The sequence below is a fragment of the Myodes glareolus genome, chromosome 2 (assembly GCF_982192425.1).
Source record: "Myodes glareolus chromosome 2, mMyoGla1.1, whole genome shotgun sequence".
NCBI classification, from domain to species: domain Eukaryota; kingdom Metazoa; phylum Chordata; class Mammalia; order Rodentia; family Cricetidae; genus Myodes; species Myodes glareolus.
Genome location: NC_142027.1, coordinates 132,374,780 through 132,386,784, shown reverse-complemented (window position 1 = coordinate 132,386,784; position 12,005 = coordinate 132,374,780). Strand labels below are relative to the sequence as shown.

At 57.6% G+C, this 12,005-nt stretch overlaps 1 protein-coding gene across 1 annotated transcript in view; it reads right to left on the bottom strand.

Moving 5' to 3' along the window:
- The window catches only part of Fam222a (family with sequence similarity 222 member A), a 46,621-nt gene extending 34,952 nt beyond the window's left edge, over positions 1-11,669 (bottom strand). Inside the window, exon 1 of the mRNA XM_048449815.3 lies at positions 10,683-11,669. The gene's annotated coding sequence lies outside the window, so the exon portion shown is untranslated. The remainder of the gene's footprint in view (positions 1-10,682) is intronic.
- Between the last annotated feature and the right edge of the window lie 336 nt (positions 11,670-12,005).

The following is a 12,005-nucleotide window of genomic DNA, read 5'->3' as shown; positions in this document are numbered from 1 at the left end:
GTGTGGTGTGAGGCGAGGCTTCCCATCCAGGGAGGGTGTGGGGTGTGGGGTGTGGAGTGAGGGTTCCCATCCAGGGAGGGTGTGCAGTGTGGGGGGAGGGTTCCCATCCAGGGAGGGTGTGCAGTGTGGGGTGAGGGTTCCCATTCAGGTGCAATGGGGAGGGGACAGAGGACAGGAAGGATTCTCAGTTTTGAGTTCCAGCTTCTGCACTTCCTAGTCATAACCCTGGGGGCCAGGGCTGAACCTTGGTTTCCCTTCTGTAGAGAGGGGTCTATGACAGTGACATATCCAGCCACTCGGGCTGTCAAGAGTTTAGGGAACTGTTCCATTTGGGGGACAGAAGGTAGGCAGGGTGGCAGCCTCATGGCCTTAAGCATCTATGGGCATCTCTTCAATTTTACTCGGGAAATTGACAAGTAAACCAAGCAACCCCCTCCCACCCAGCAAAGTCCCAAACTGAGGGCACTGACTCTCAGGCCAGGCTGAGGTCCTGTCTTTAGGTGGTGGTATGACAGTGACTGCTGTCACTAAACACCTACTGGACACAGGGACCTAGGACAACCGCATCTCTTCCCAGTCCCACAGGGGCCCTGAAAGGATGGCAATAGGCTAGTACCACGCTCAGAGTCGAGTCCAGCAAGAAGGGCTCAAATGCCTCCCCCTCCCTGTATATAAGAGGTGGTTCATCCTCAAAGGGTCTACAGTAACATGAGAAAATCCACTCATGATGTCTCCAGGTCCAACAAGCTTGACATCTTGACCAAGGGGATACTCCCCAAAGGCCCAGGGTAGGAACTGAAGCCCACAGGTCGTGTCCTGGTGCCTGGCTATGTAGGAGGCCGGCAACCATTCTCGTAGCAACAATACCTAGGCTTTGTAGGCCGTGATCTCACAGACCTTGGAGACAGTCTTCAGCAGGATTTTATTTTCTTATTTCACATCTTAAGACTCTGAGGACCAGGGCCCTAGAGACCCTGCAGACTGCACGGGGTGGGGCCAGAGATCCAGGCCTCTCACCTGCTCATCGCCCCTGTTGACCCCTGGAACTTTGACCCTTCCACATAACAACTGTTTCCCTCCTACCCGCCTGAGCTAGGGCAGCCAAGTGAACAGCAGAGTACCGAGTAATTAAGACGACGCACCATCCGGGTGCCTGGGAACGCTGTGGAGTTTCCCTTTTATGTTTATAGCAATTGTATGAAAATGTGCGACACGGAGCGGCACCAGCTGACAAACGAGACGAGACAGACAGGATTCCGGGCCGGCTTTTTTCTGGGCCTGATTGGCATTAATTGTGAGCGTTTACAAAGCACAACTCGGCGCCTGACATTTGCTTCAAGCGAACGTTTCCCTTCTAATAGTTTTAATGATTACATCGGGAGCTGGTGATCACCACAGGGTGGGGGAGGCTGTCTGGAGCCTGACTTCCCGGCTACCTGCTGCAGAAGGGCTGTGCCAAGTGCCAGGCTTTGGGCACAGGAAGGAACCACAGGGTGGGCCTAGCCTGCTGGCACCTATGGTGCTGCCAGTTTATAACGCTGGCGAGGAGGTACTGGGAAGTCCCAGAGCTGGGGAGGTGAGCAGAGAGGAGATACTGGTCTGGCTTTGGCTGGAGGCTCAGCTCCTCATGGACTAAGAAGGACCCTACAATTGCTGGTTGTCTTACTGTGTGACTTTGGCCAGATCCCTTCCGAGCTCAGGGCTTGGTCCCCTTACCAGTCAAGAGGGGTAGGAATTCATTCAGACCAGGATTCTGCACGCAGCTCTAGCCTGTCTCCAGATGTATGACCTTGGAGAACCCCTTAATCCTTAGTCTACTTCTGTTACCTGAACTGAAATTAAGGTGATTTCTAGACCCTAGGGGAAAGGGGTATGGGGAAACCCAGAATTCCCCACATCCAAGGCCCTATACAGCTTCCTTCCCGGGGAAAAGGCTGCGAATCCCTGACTGACTCACCAGCTCCCACGGGCACTCGGAACTTAGCGCTCACACGGGCACTCAGAACTTACATGCTCACACGGGCACACACGCTTGCACACCCATTCCCTAGTGCACCCGCTGGACTGTGTGTTTGCTTGCTCACAGACCCGTGTGCTCACTCACTCACGTGCCTGCCCCCTTACATGCATGTCTGCTTGTCATGCAGTCACTCGCTCACATACTCACGCAGGAATTCTCAAAGACATCAAGTGCCCCATCCAGAACCTAGGACGGCAGCAGGGACAGGGCTAAAGCTGTCTGAAGGGCCTCCTTGACAGGGTGCATGGCCGCACATAGAGATGACAGCTCTAAACGTACTTCATGTGTAGAACTCTGTCATCCTTAGCTCCAATTTACAGTTGAAGAAACTGAGGCACAGTGAAGGGAAGACAGAGGGCATCAGAGGCAAAGCCTCTCAGAAGTTGCCAGACCAGCCCCTCACGCCCTGAGGGGAAGGACTCCAGTGCACAGCCAGTCAGGGCATCAGGGCAGGGGGCACAGAGGACATGGCAATCAGTGGTGTTCTGTCAGCCCCACTACCAGGGTTCCATTTCCTGGAAACCCATCTCTCTCACACACACATGGCTACATGCTAAGTCACATACATACAGAGGTCACACGGAAGGCCCCCACCAGGTGCATGAGAAGGGCATCCATGACACACACAGAAGCCCAAAGATGTGAAAGAACCCAGTGGGGTTGGGAGCGGCTGGCTGAGCACTGGCCTGCCAGGTTCACTCTGCAGGAAATTCCCAAGATGAACCCCACTTCTGTACTGGCTTCAGCCGAAAACCTCTGACAATATTTTGAGGTAGTTTGGGATTGCAGTGGGGAGAGGGGAAAAAAAAAAGAGGGGGATTTTTTTTTTCTCTTTTGCATATGGTGGCACAGATGGGCCCATGATCCGTAAAAACTGTCTGCAATTAAACTCCCACTTTGCGTGGCTGGATATGTCAGTCGTCTGAACCATGAGTGGAGGGCTCCACACTGACAGACAGGAGCTGTGGGGGGTGGGGGCGAGGCAAGATTCCACAGGATGGGCAGCAGCCCAGGAACCTAGGACTGGGGCCTGATGGATGGATGGATGGATAGGGGGTGAGTGACCGTATCAGCTCTTTCTCTAGGTGTTTACCAGAGAGCCAGAAAGCTGGGCAGGGCCTTGGCTAGTGCTGGGTGCCTGGTTTGCAGGGCAGTGAGGTGGAGAGTGTGGCTAACCATGGTCAGGTCCTGCCAGGAACCAGGCCTGAGACCTGGGACACGTGGGAGGGTAGGTGCTGCTTGCCACAATGAAGGTTCCTTAGCCACAGTGTGCAGAGGCAGGGCCAAGGAGCCAGAGCCTGCAGCCCAGTTGGCAGGGGGACCGAACACAGTGCCAGGAAGAGCAGCCAAGGGTCAGGCCCGGCACACTCTCATCCCCCGAGGAATTGCTCCATCCTCCACTTAGGGGAAGCAGGTAGGGAAACCAAGGCAGGTGTCAAGACACTCTCAAGGACCCGAGTTGGCTCTGCCACACTAAGGGGCTCTACATGCTACTTCCTGCTGCCCTGGACTCCTAGTGCTTCAGCTGCTGCCCCGGGATGCTCCACTGTTTGGGTTAACGAATGCCTCGTTTGGCTTTGGGACATCCTGAGATCACTAATAATTGTCCCATGATGAAAGAAATAAGGTCCTGATGGACCTTTTCCTGCCCACACCACGCTGCGAGAGAAAAGTCATAAAAACAGCTTGCTATCTCAGCTATTGAGGCTCCGACTAGATGTCACTGCTAATTGGGTATCACACCCTTGTCTTGTTCTCTCAGAAGCTAAATCAAGAAAGCGCCACTGCTGCGGACTAATTATATCTCCGGCCTGCAGCCTGCAGCCTGTCTCTCCCTTTATTGAGTTAAAAAATGGTCACGAACCTTCATCTTTCATCCCCCCCGCCCCAAGTGCCGGGCCTGCACTGTCCTCCGGGCGAGGCTGTTCAGGTGCAAACTGCACAGAAGGTCAGTAAGAGGCCTCTGAGACAGGCAGAAGGGCTGTGGAGAGCTGAGAGGGCCCCTGCCCCAGGTACCTGCTTCATCTCCTCCCTCCCCAGCCACTCCCCTGTCAGGCCTGGGCAGAGAGGGGGAATGCTGGGCTCTCTCCACTTAGCAGCTGAACCCGCTGGGTGCTCAGGAGCATTTTTGCCCTGTAAGCACACATGCATTTACTCAACCTACTTGGATGTCTATCTATGTACTAGGCTCTCTTGTCTACAGCTTCTAGCAGCCCAGAAGCAGGTAGTACCAAGCACACAGCACCCTGGCTGGTAGAGGTACTAGATATTGAGATAGTACCTCACCACTCCCCTGCTCAAAGCTGCCACTCCCTGCTCAAATGCCAAGGCCAGCATTTGGCTCCTCCCAGTCCCCTCCAAGTCACCGAAATAGTTCCCCAACCGCCGTGCCATCCCTGCCGCGCACATCACATCACCAGTTCCGCCCAACTGCCATGCTGTCCCTGCCAGGCACACCACTCTTCCCAGCACGGCCATCAGCCCTTACGGCTTCAGAACACATGTCAGGCAGCTCGCTTGGGAGGCGGTCACATCTGACACCCCCAGGCTGCGGCCTGAGTTCCAGGTCTGACGACCTGTTAACCTATACTGCTTAACTGTGCTGAATGAACTTCAGCTTCTTCATCTTTGAAATGGACCAAGTCCTTTCTAGAGGCCCAAAGAGGCATGCGGGTGCACCGGGGGTGAAGGGTGTCCAGGAAGGACTCAGTAAACACTAACTGTAAAGAAACTCTAGGCTACAGGCGCTCTGGGACTGGCACAGCCGGCAGTACCTGACCCTCACACTTACACAGTGCTGAAACAACCCCTATACTCAAGGAAGGCCCCGACAATCTCCAGCTGTGGTCCCATGGCCCTTGGACGGCGGGGGACCCTGAGCTCGTTAAGGCCAGGCAGCCGACCTGTTTTAGCCCATAGGCTCTGATGACTGATTGGCGCTGGCTGCCCAGAGCGCTGGAAGGAGCCCAAGGTCAGGAAAAGAACGAGGCCGGGGAAGAGGGCAGCGATTGATGGGCAATGTCTGCCAAGGACAACCTGGCAGAAGGGGAGTCAGGCCTGCCACAGGACTTAGCATCCTTGACATTTTTAAGGGACATGCTTGCGTCTGGGGAGAGACTGGGGGTAACTTGCTCAAGGCTGTGTAAAATGTGAAGAAATGGCTCCTGCCCAGCCCTGCCCTCCACAGAAGACCCTGCTCACCTGCCATGTGGCCCTGGCCTGAGAGCCCCCCTTCATCTCACTGAGCCTCACTTCTCCACTTAAACAACAAGGATAAAACTGCCCTTGGCGGGACCATGGGGCCTTAAGTGAGTATTCCAAAGGCCAAGGCAGGAAGCTCCGCGGAGCACACAGCAGATTTAACAGTGATTCCCATGACAGGCAGAGGAGTTTAAAGACGACCAGAAAGCAACAGGACCTCCTCTTCCATGGAGCCCTCCCTGCTCTAAGTTTCCCCTCCGTCCTGCATGCTTTGAGAGAGCTGAAGGCTGCAGGGGCAGGGACAGGGTCATCTTACCCCAACCTCCGGCTTGTGGGCACAGTGGTAGCACACAGTGAATCCCTCCCCTGTGGCAGTTGGGCCAAGCTAGAGTCTGAGGCCTCTCCCGCAGTTCTTACCATTTGTCTCCAGAGCCAGGCGCAGAGAAGCCCTCTGGCTGGGCAGCAATGGCCACTTCCTGTTCACTACCCACCGGCTCTCATTTTAGCCAGGCCTCACAGGCTTCCTTCTCAGGTGGACTTTGGGCCTACCTGACAGATGAGGAGCCTGGAGTCACACAGAGGTGACGGTGTATGGCCTCAAGAAGCTGCTACCTCTGCCTCCATCGGTGCCAAGCTTGGCGCTGGCTCTGCCAGACGGCCGACTGGAGTCAGACGTGAACCCTGGAGTACACAGCTGATGGTGGGACTCCTTCCTCCCAGGGAGGCCCCTCTCCCCTCAGATCCTGGCTCATTAAGTCTCTAAGAGCCTGTTCACTGGCCTCACCTCCTGACCTTCCAGGCTATTGTCCCCGTGCCTCTATACACTAACAGGAGTTCCTGGGAGGGGGGGGCAACGACACGGGGACGACAGTTGCTAGAGGTGGGGCAATGGCTTGTTTTGGAGCTGAGGTAACTGGCCAGGACCTGAACCTCGCTCATGCATCCCCACAGGGTCCTCCACACACAAACCTTTCCTACCCACAACCCATACGAGAACGGCTATTGCCAACAAACCTACCAGGAAACCGATTTATATGGGAACACATATACCCAATGAGGAGAGAAACTAGGGTTCTACCCCAGATAGGCCTAAGGACCTCAAGGCCCCTGCTGACCTCCCTAGTACTAGGCCATGAGGAAGCCCCTCTCCTATTGGATCACATGGGCCCCTTTGCTTGGACGTTGAGATGATCCCTTCCAACATCCCTACTAGTTTCTCTCTCTCTCCCTCACCCACGCTCCCCTCTTAGTATCTGTCCTTTTCTGGTCAGGCACCCCGGGGTCGTCTGGAAGCCCTCCCTGAACAGATACAGCCGTTCACTCCCGGGGTCCCCTCCAACCTTGCTCACACCCAATCTATCGGAAGGTCTCTTCTTCCTGAGGACAGGGCAACAGTGGGCACACCAGAGGTCTCTCATCAAGACTGAGACTAAGCGGCTATCCAAGCGGACTAGAGACAGGGCAAAAGAATCAGCCCAATTACCCCCCCTCACTGCCCCTGTCCCCACTCCCACCCTGACTACCAGGAATCCACTGCCCCCATCACCTGCCACTCCCTGGCTGTGTGACCACAGGCATGAACATATCCTCTGTGTCCCCAGTGAAATAGATCAGGGGTCTGAGAGGGGCTGAGCTATCTATTGGTCATCTGGCTCCTCAGAGCCTCTATTTCCCCATCTCTGAAATGGCACTAACTCCATCAGGGATGGTTAGGAGAACCCCACCAGCCGCTGTCTTGGCTAGCCTTTTGTTTGAGGCTCGCAGTAGGCCCTCAGCTGTTTCTCAACTAAGCAATCAGTGGTCCAGGTGGAAGGAATGCACGCGCATACACCCCCCCCCCCCCCGACAGCCTCCACCCCTTCACAGAATCCCTCTCCCCACCCCCAGCCCGGGCAGACAAAAATAGTCATTAGGCAGATTTCAAAAGATGTCAGTAGCTTATAATTATAGTCGACAACCTTCTGAGATAAAAGTGATTACCTTGGATGCAAATCGCTTAGCAACCAATCAGGGCGGCGGGCGGCGCCCGCGGAGGTGACCGGCCGGCAGCGCAGCCCTCCTCCCTCGGCCGCACCACCGCACAGGCGGCGAGAAAGCGCACAATAGCTCTTGACACGCAAATGGGTTAACACAATAAAGGCGCTCCGGCCGGTGCTGGGGGAGAGCGGCAATTCCCGGCCCGCAGGAGGTAATAAAGCGGCCCTTTTGTGCGCACCTCCTCGTTCTCACCCCCGCCCAGCCCCAAGGAATCGCTGCCTGATTGAATTACGGTTCATGAATAGGAGCTGCTTGCCTGCTTCCTCTAACTGGGGAGGGTTGGCAAAGCAGAGTGGGCAGGAGGGAGGTTGGGGAGGGTGCCCTGGCCAGGCCCCAGAGCCCCCTGGCACTCAGATGGGAGCCACGTGTGCTCACCATGTAGGATCACCACGTGGGGGCCCCCTTGCAGAGGCGCTGGAAGGGTAGGGGGACCCCAGCCCGGAACTGGGTCTTCTGCTTTGGGCTCCAAGACACTGTGAGAGCTGGGGATTCTGCTCATAGCAGGTATAAACGGCGAGATTCTGCTCATAGCAGGTATAAACGGCATTTATGGAGCACTCACTGTAGCTGTGGCCTACAGTGAGCCCTCACGGAATCCCCGCCACGCCCCTGGGAAGTAGGTGCTGCCTGGAGCTCCTCACAGACGAGGACACCAAGCCTCGGCAATTCAAAGCCACACAGCAGGGTCACACAGACAGGACAGTCCCAGGCCCAAGCATGCCAGAGTACGGTTCTCTGCAATAAGATTCTCTGGGGAGCTTCAGGTTTCTTATCAAAAGCATCAGGCAGCCAGACAGGGCCTGCCCCTAGTCCAGAACAGCTGAGAGGCTCCAAAGCTCAGGGCGTTGGATAATGCGAGGAGGGACCCTTACGTGGAGGCTGCCCGGAGAATTTAAAAGGCTGTAAGTAAGGGTGCTGCTCCTGCCCCATTCAACCCACAGACGGCTCTGTCACTGCTCTGGATTGATCTATTCGCCCCTCTGGGTACTCATGTGCCATCTCCCTCAGCTACGCCCCCCACCTGCTGCTGGGCCACAAGCTCCACCCACTAAAGTGCTGTTGCCATCTAACCTGGCCTTCCACCAGCAGAGCCTGCCAGGAGCTCTGGGTGGCTGAGGTTTCTGGGGGACGGACCCATGGCCATCACAAGCCCCTCTAAGAAAGTCTGGGGTTGGGGGGCGTCAAGAAGATGACACCGGAGCTGGCAGGTGGGTTTCACGCAATACATTCCTCCTCTCAGGGCTACAGAAGGGCCCAGCGGGTGAGGCGAACAGGCTGAGGTCGCCAGGCCTAAGAAGATGCCACTGTGCTCAACTGGTGGTATCTCACCCACAAACCCGTCCGAGGGCACGGTGTCACCCTTTGTGCCTGTGTGTGAGGTCCTGAAGATCCTGAAGCCGGGGTCACTGAGGCCAAGCCACTGCAGCTGCCTGGCTGAGCACCTACAAAAAAAGACCATCACTTCCTTGGCTCAAACCTCTGGTTTCTCATCTGCAAAATGGGTCACGGCACAAGCCACTCCAAGCAGCAGCTGAGATGCTGCAAAATGCCTGGCACTCAGAAAGACGCTGGATAAACTGGCACTCCCCCTGCTTGTCGTCTGGCGCTTACTGCCAAGCCCAGGGAGCCGAGGGAAGGGAACAGAAGGAGTTGCCCAACTCTGACAGCCTTTCCCTCCGCCTTGGCTGAGGGAGTGTAAATACTACACAGAGGGCCTCCAACCGCCTGTGTGTGTATCTCTGGCGCGCACTCCAAGTTTGCTTCTAAACTGGGAAGTGTCGAGAGGCCGTGCAAACAGCCCTGTACCCACCAGCCTCCCCTGCTCCCCCAATCTGCTGTCGCTGCGCTGTCCTCGGAAGCTTGTGTTTAAGGTAACTGCTTCCGCTGAAAATACCGTCGCCCCACCAAACTCTAAAGCACCCTCCCCGGTATTTATTGACCTGTTACTAGAAGATCCTGGGAGGAGGATGGGAAATGCTGTCGCTGTCGGTCCAGAGAGACCAGGCCTGGCTTCTTCACTCTCACCTGCCCCTCACTGTGGGAGCACAGACACCAGCTTCTCCCACCGTTCCTAGGAATCTGACTGCAGCTGTTTCACCCATATCTGACCCTGACAGTCTTTGCTGGGATGGGCATAGACAAGGCAGCAGGATGTGGCCTAGGAGTTCTCTGAGCTGCACACTGTACAGGGCTGCTGTTAGCGTGTGGTGGGGAGATGGGGCTCTTGCCTCCCTACCCATCCCCCTGGCCCTGGCAGAGATGGACATATTCAGACCTTGGCTCCGACCTGCCCTGCATTTGCTTAATAAGCATCCATCACACTGCTTGTCAAAATGATCTTAAACACAGGAAGGAGAATGGCTTAGGCAGGAGTTCCAGCTGAGCCAAGGCCCCTCACCTTGGGGTTGAACAGCAGGGAGGTTCCCTGGGCAGACACAGAGACCTGCAGACACACTGACTAGGAAGGTCGTGGCTCCTCTCTCTCTGGCTTGGAGCACAACATTCCCATTTTCAAGAGAAACAGCCTGCTCTGAAGGCTGCTGAGCTTGCTTTTCTCTGGGGACCCCGGGAACTTCGGCTGCTGGCTGGGTACATGCTGGGGTTCACGGCGGGGGCAGGGGGGCTTCTTTTGAGTATCCTGCTTACAAGTTCGGGAGGTTGCTCTTCTGGGAGTTACAGGCTCCCAGGGGACACAGGGCAGAGTCCGGAACACCTGTCCTTAGGGCCAGGAAGCATCAGCAGGGACAGCTGGCACTGCCTCCCTCCCCCACCTGAAGTGTTGACTGAAGACTGAGGTCATAGGACTGCAGTGGACAGGGCAGGAGTTGGCCTTCACCTCCACTGCTCGAGGACGTGCAGCTCTGCTCATTCTGGCTCTGGCTCAAGGCTAGCTGCGTGTCACCACTATCTGACATCAGAGGTCAGGCAGTGATGTCACACGCAGCCCGCTGGGAACATGCTGTCTTTGTGAGTTATTTGTAACAATAGAAACACAAATGTCTTGCCTCAGAGGGCACGATCCCCAGACAGAAGTTTTGGGGCTCCACACCTCTGGCTTTTCAAGATCTCAAAGGTTGCTTTGTAACCCCTCCATGCTGGCCCACCTTGGACATCCCCAATCAATCCCTACAAAACTACAAGAGTTCCCCGGGAATCTCCGGAGCATAGAGCCACTCACTACCTTTGTTAGCTTCATGGGTGGGGTGACCTTTCCTATGGCATGTCCCAAAGTCAGCAGAAAACCCACCAGGAGTCCCCACCCTCCAGTTCAAATAAGTTAAGTGGGCAGGACAGAGGCGAACAAGAAGCACTGCTGCCTCTGGGCGCTTAACAACCGAGGGTCCCTTGAGGACCAGTCCAGATTGCCCGACTGCCAGAGGCTGCCCCCAGCTCAAATCCAAATCCCCCGTGCCCCTTAACTCACTGTGCGTTAGCCAGGCAGACGAAAGGTACCAAGTCTCAGAGGCCACGACGCTCCAATCTGCGGGTCGCGGCCATGCAGGAGTGATAAAGATTGCTCGAGGAAGCCGATGTTTTTCTTCAGGTGGGAAAGGGAGTTGTCGGTGAGGGCGAACCCCACGCCCGAAAGCGCCTTCTGAAGTCGGGGAAGGAGGTTTCTCTGCTCAGCACCGGTCGCGTCCGCCCGGGACCCCAGCCGCTCGCGCGCTCAGGCGGCACATCCTCGCCGGAGACTGTGCTCCACACGTCCGGCGGGAGGCGCTGCGCCTCCCTCCGGGGCCCGGCTCACCGCGGCAGCTCTGCCCGCGCCTCTCCCAGGGCGCCCTCTCCGTCCGCGCTGGGAGGCCGGCAGCCGCGGCCCCTCTCGCCAGCTCCAGCTGCAGCCTGTCTTTGTTGCTTCCTCTCGCTTGCCCGCCCGCCCTCTGCTTGCAGTTCCCGGGTTTGCCCGGGGGTGAAGAGTCCGTCTCGTCGGAGGTTTGCACGCACCTGCAGCGGCTCCGGCTCCTCGCCCGGCGTGCACCGGCCCCCGCAGGTTGCAGAGAGCAGCGCCGAGAACGCACCGGCCCCTCCTCCTCCCGCTCCGAGCCCCGGGTGTGGGGGGAGGGGAAGCCGGCGAACAGCGGCAGTGGCAGCCGCAGCGAGCGGCAGAGGCTGGGATGCAGCCTCGCGGGCCTTGGCGCTGAGGACCAGCAAATCCAGCTGGCGCAGGGCAGACTCGAGGATGGAGAGCCGTGCACCCGGCGTGCGGCTCGAGCGCTGCAGCAGAGGCGGTACGCCGGTCTCTCCCGCACCCGCAGCCCCGGACGGCTCGCGGCGCTCCCGGGACTCCTGGGGCTGTAGCCTCGCACCTCCCAGCACCCTCGCCTAGCCTCGGGCCCGGCTGTCGGCCCGGCCTGGCCGGCGCGCGCAGCCTCTTCGCCGAGCTGCCTGCCCGGCAGTGCTGTCCGCTGCTCCGCTCCGGCGCGACTGACAGGCGCGAGCGCCTGCTGCAGCCGCTGCGTCTCGCCCCCAGCCCGCCCCCCGCGTCACTGCCCAATCAGCAGCAGCCGAGAGGCGGTTACCACGGTGACGCGGCGCCGCGTCCTCCGCGAGGCGGGGCCGGGGGCCGCCACGCGCGCTTTTCGCGGCAAAATTCAAAGGCCGGCAGGGCGGCTCTCCAACCTCTTTCCCCAAGCAGGGACGTGGAGGGACTTGCTCCTGAAGAACTTCAACTCCCAGCATGCAGCGCGCCTAAACCCGGCGAAGGGGCACTGACTGGGAGCGCAGAGCATGCTGGTAGTTGTAGTCC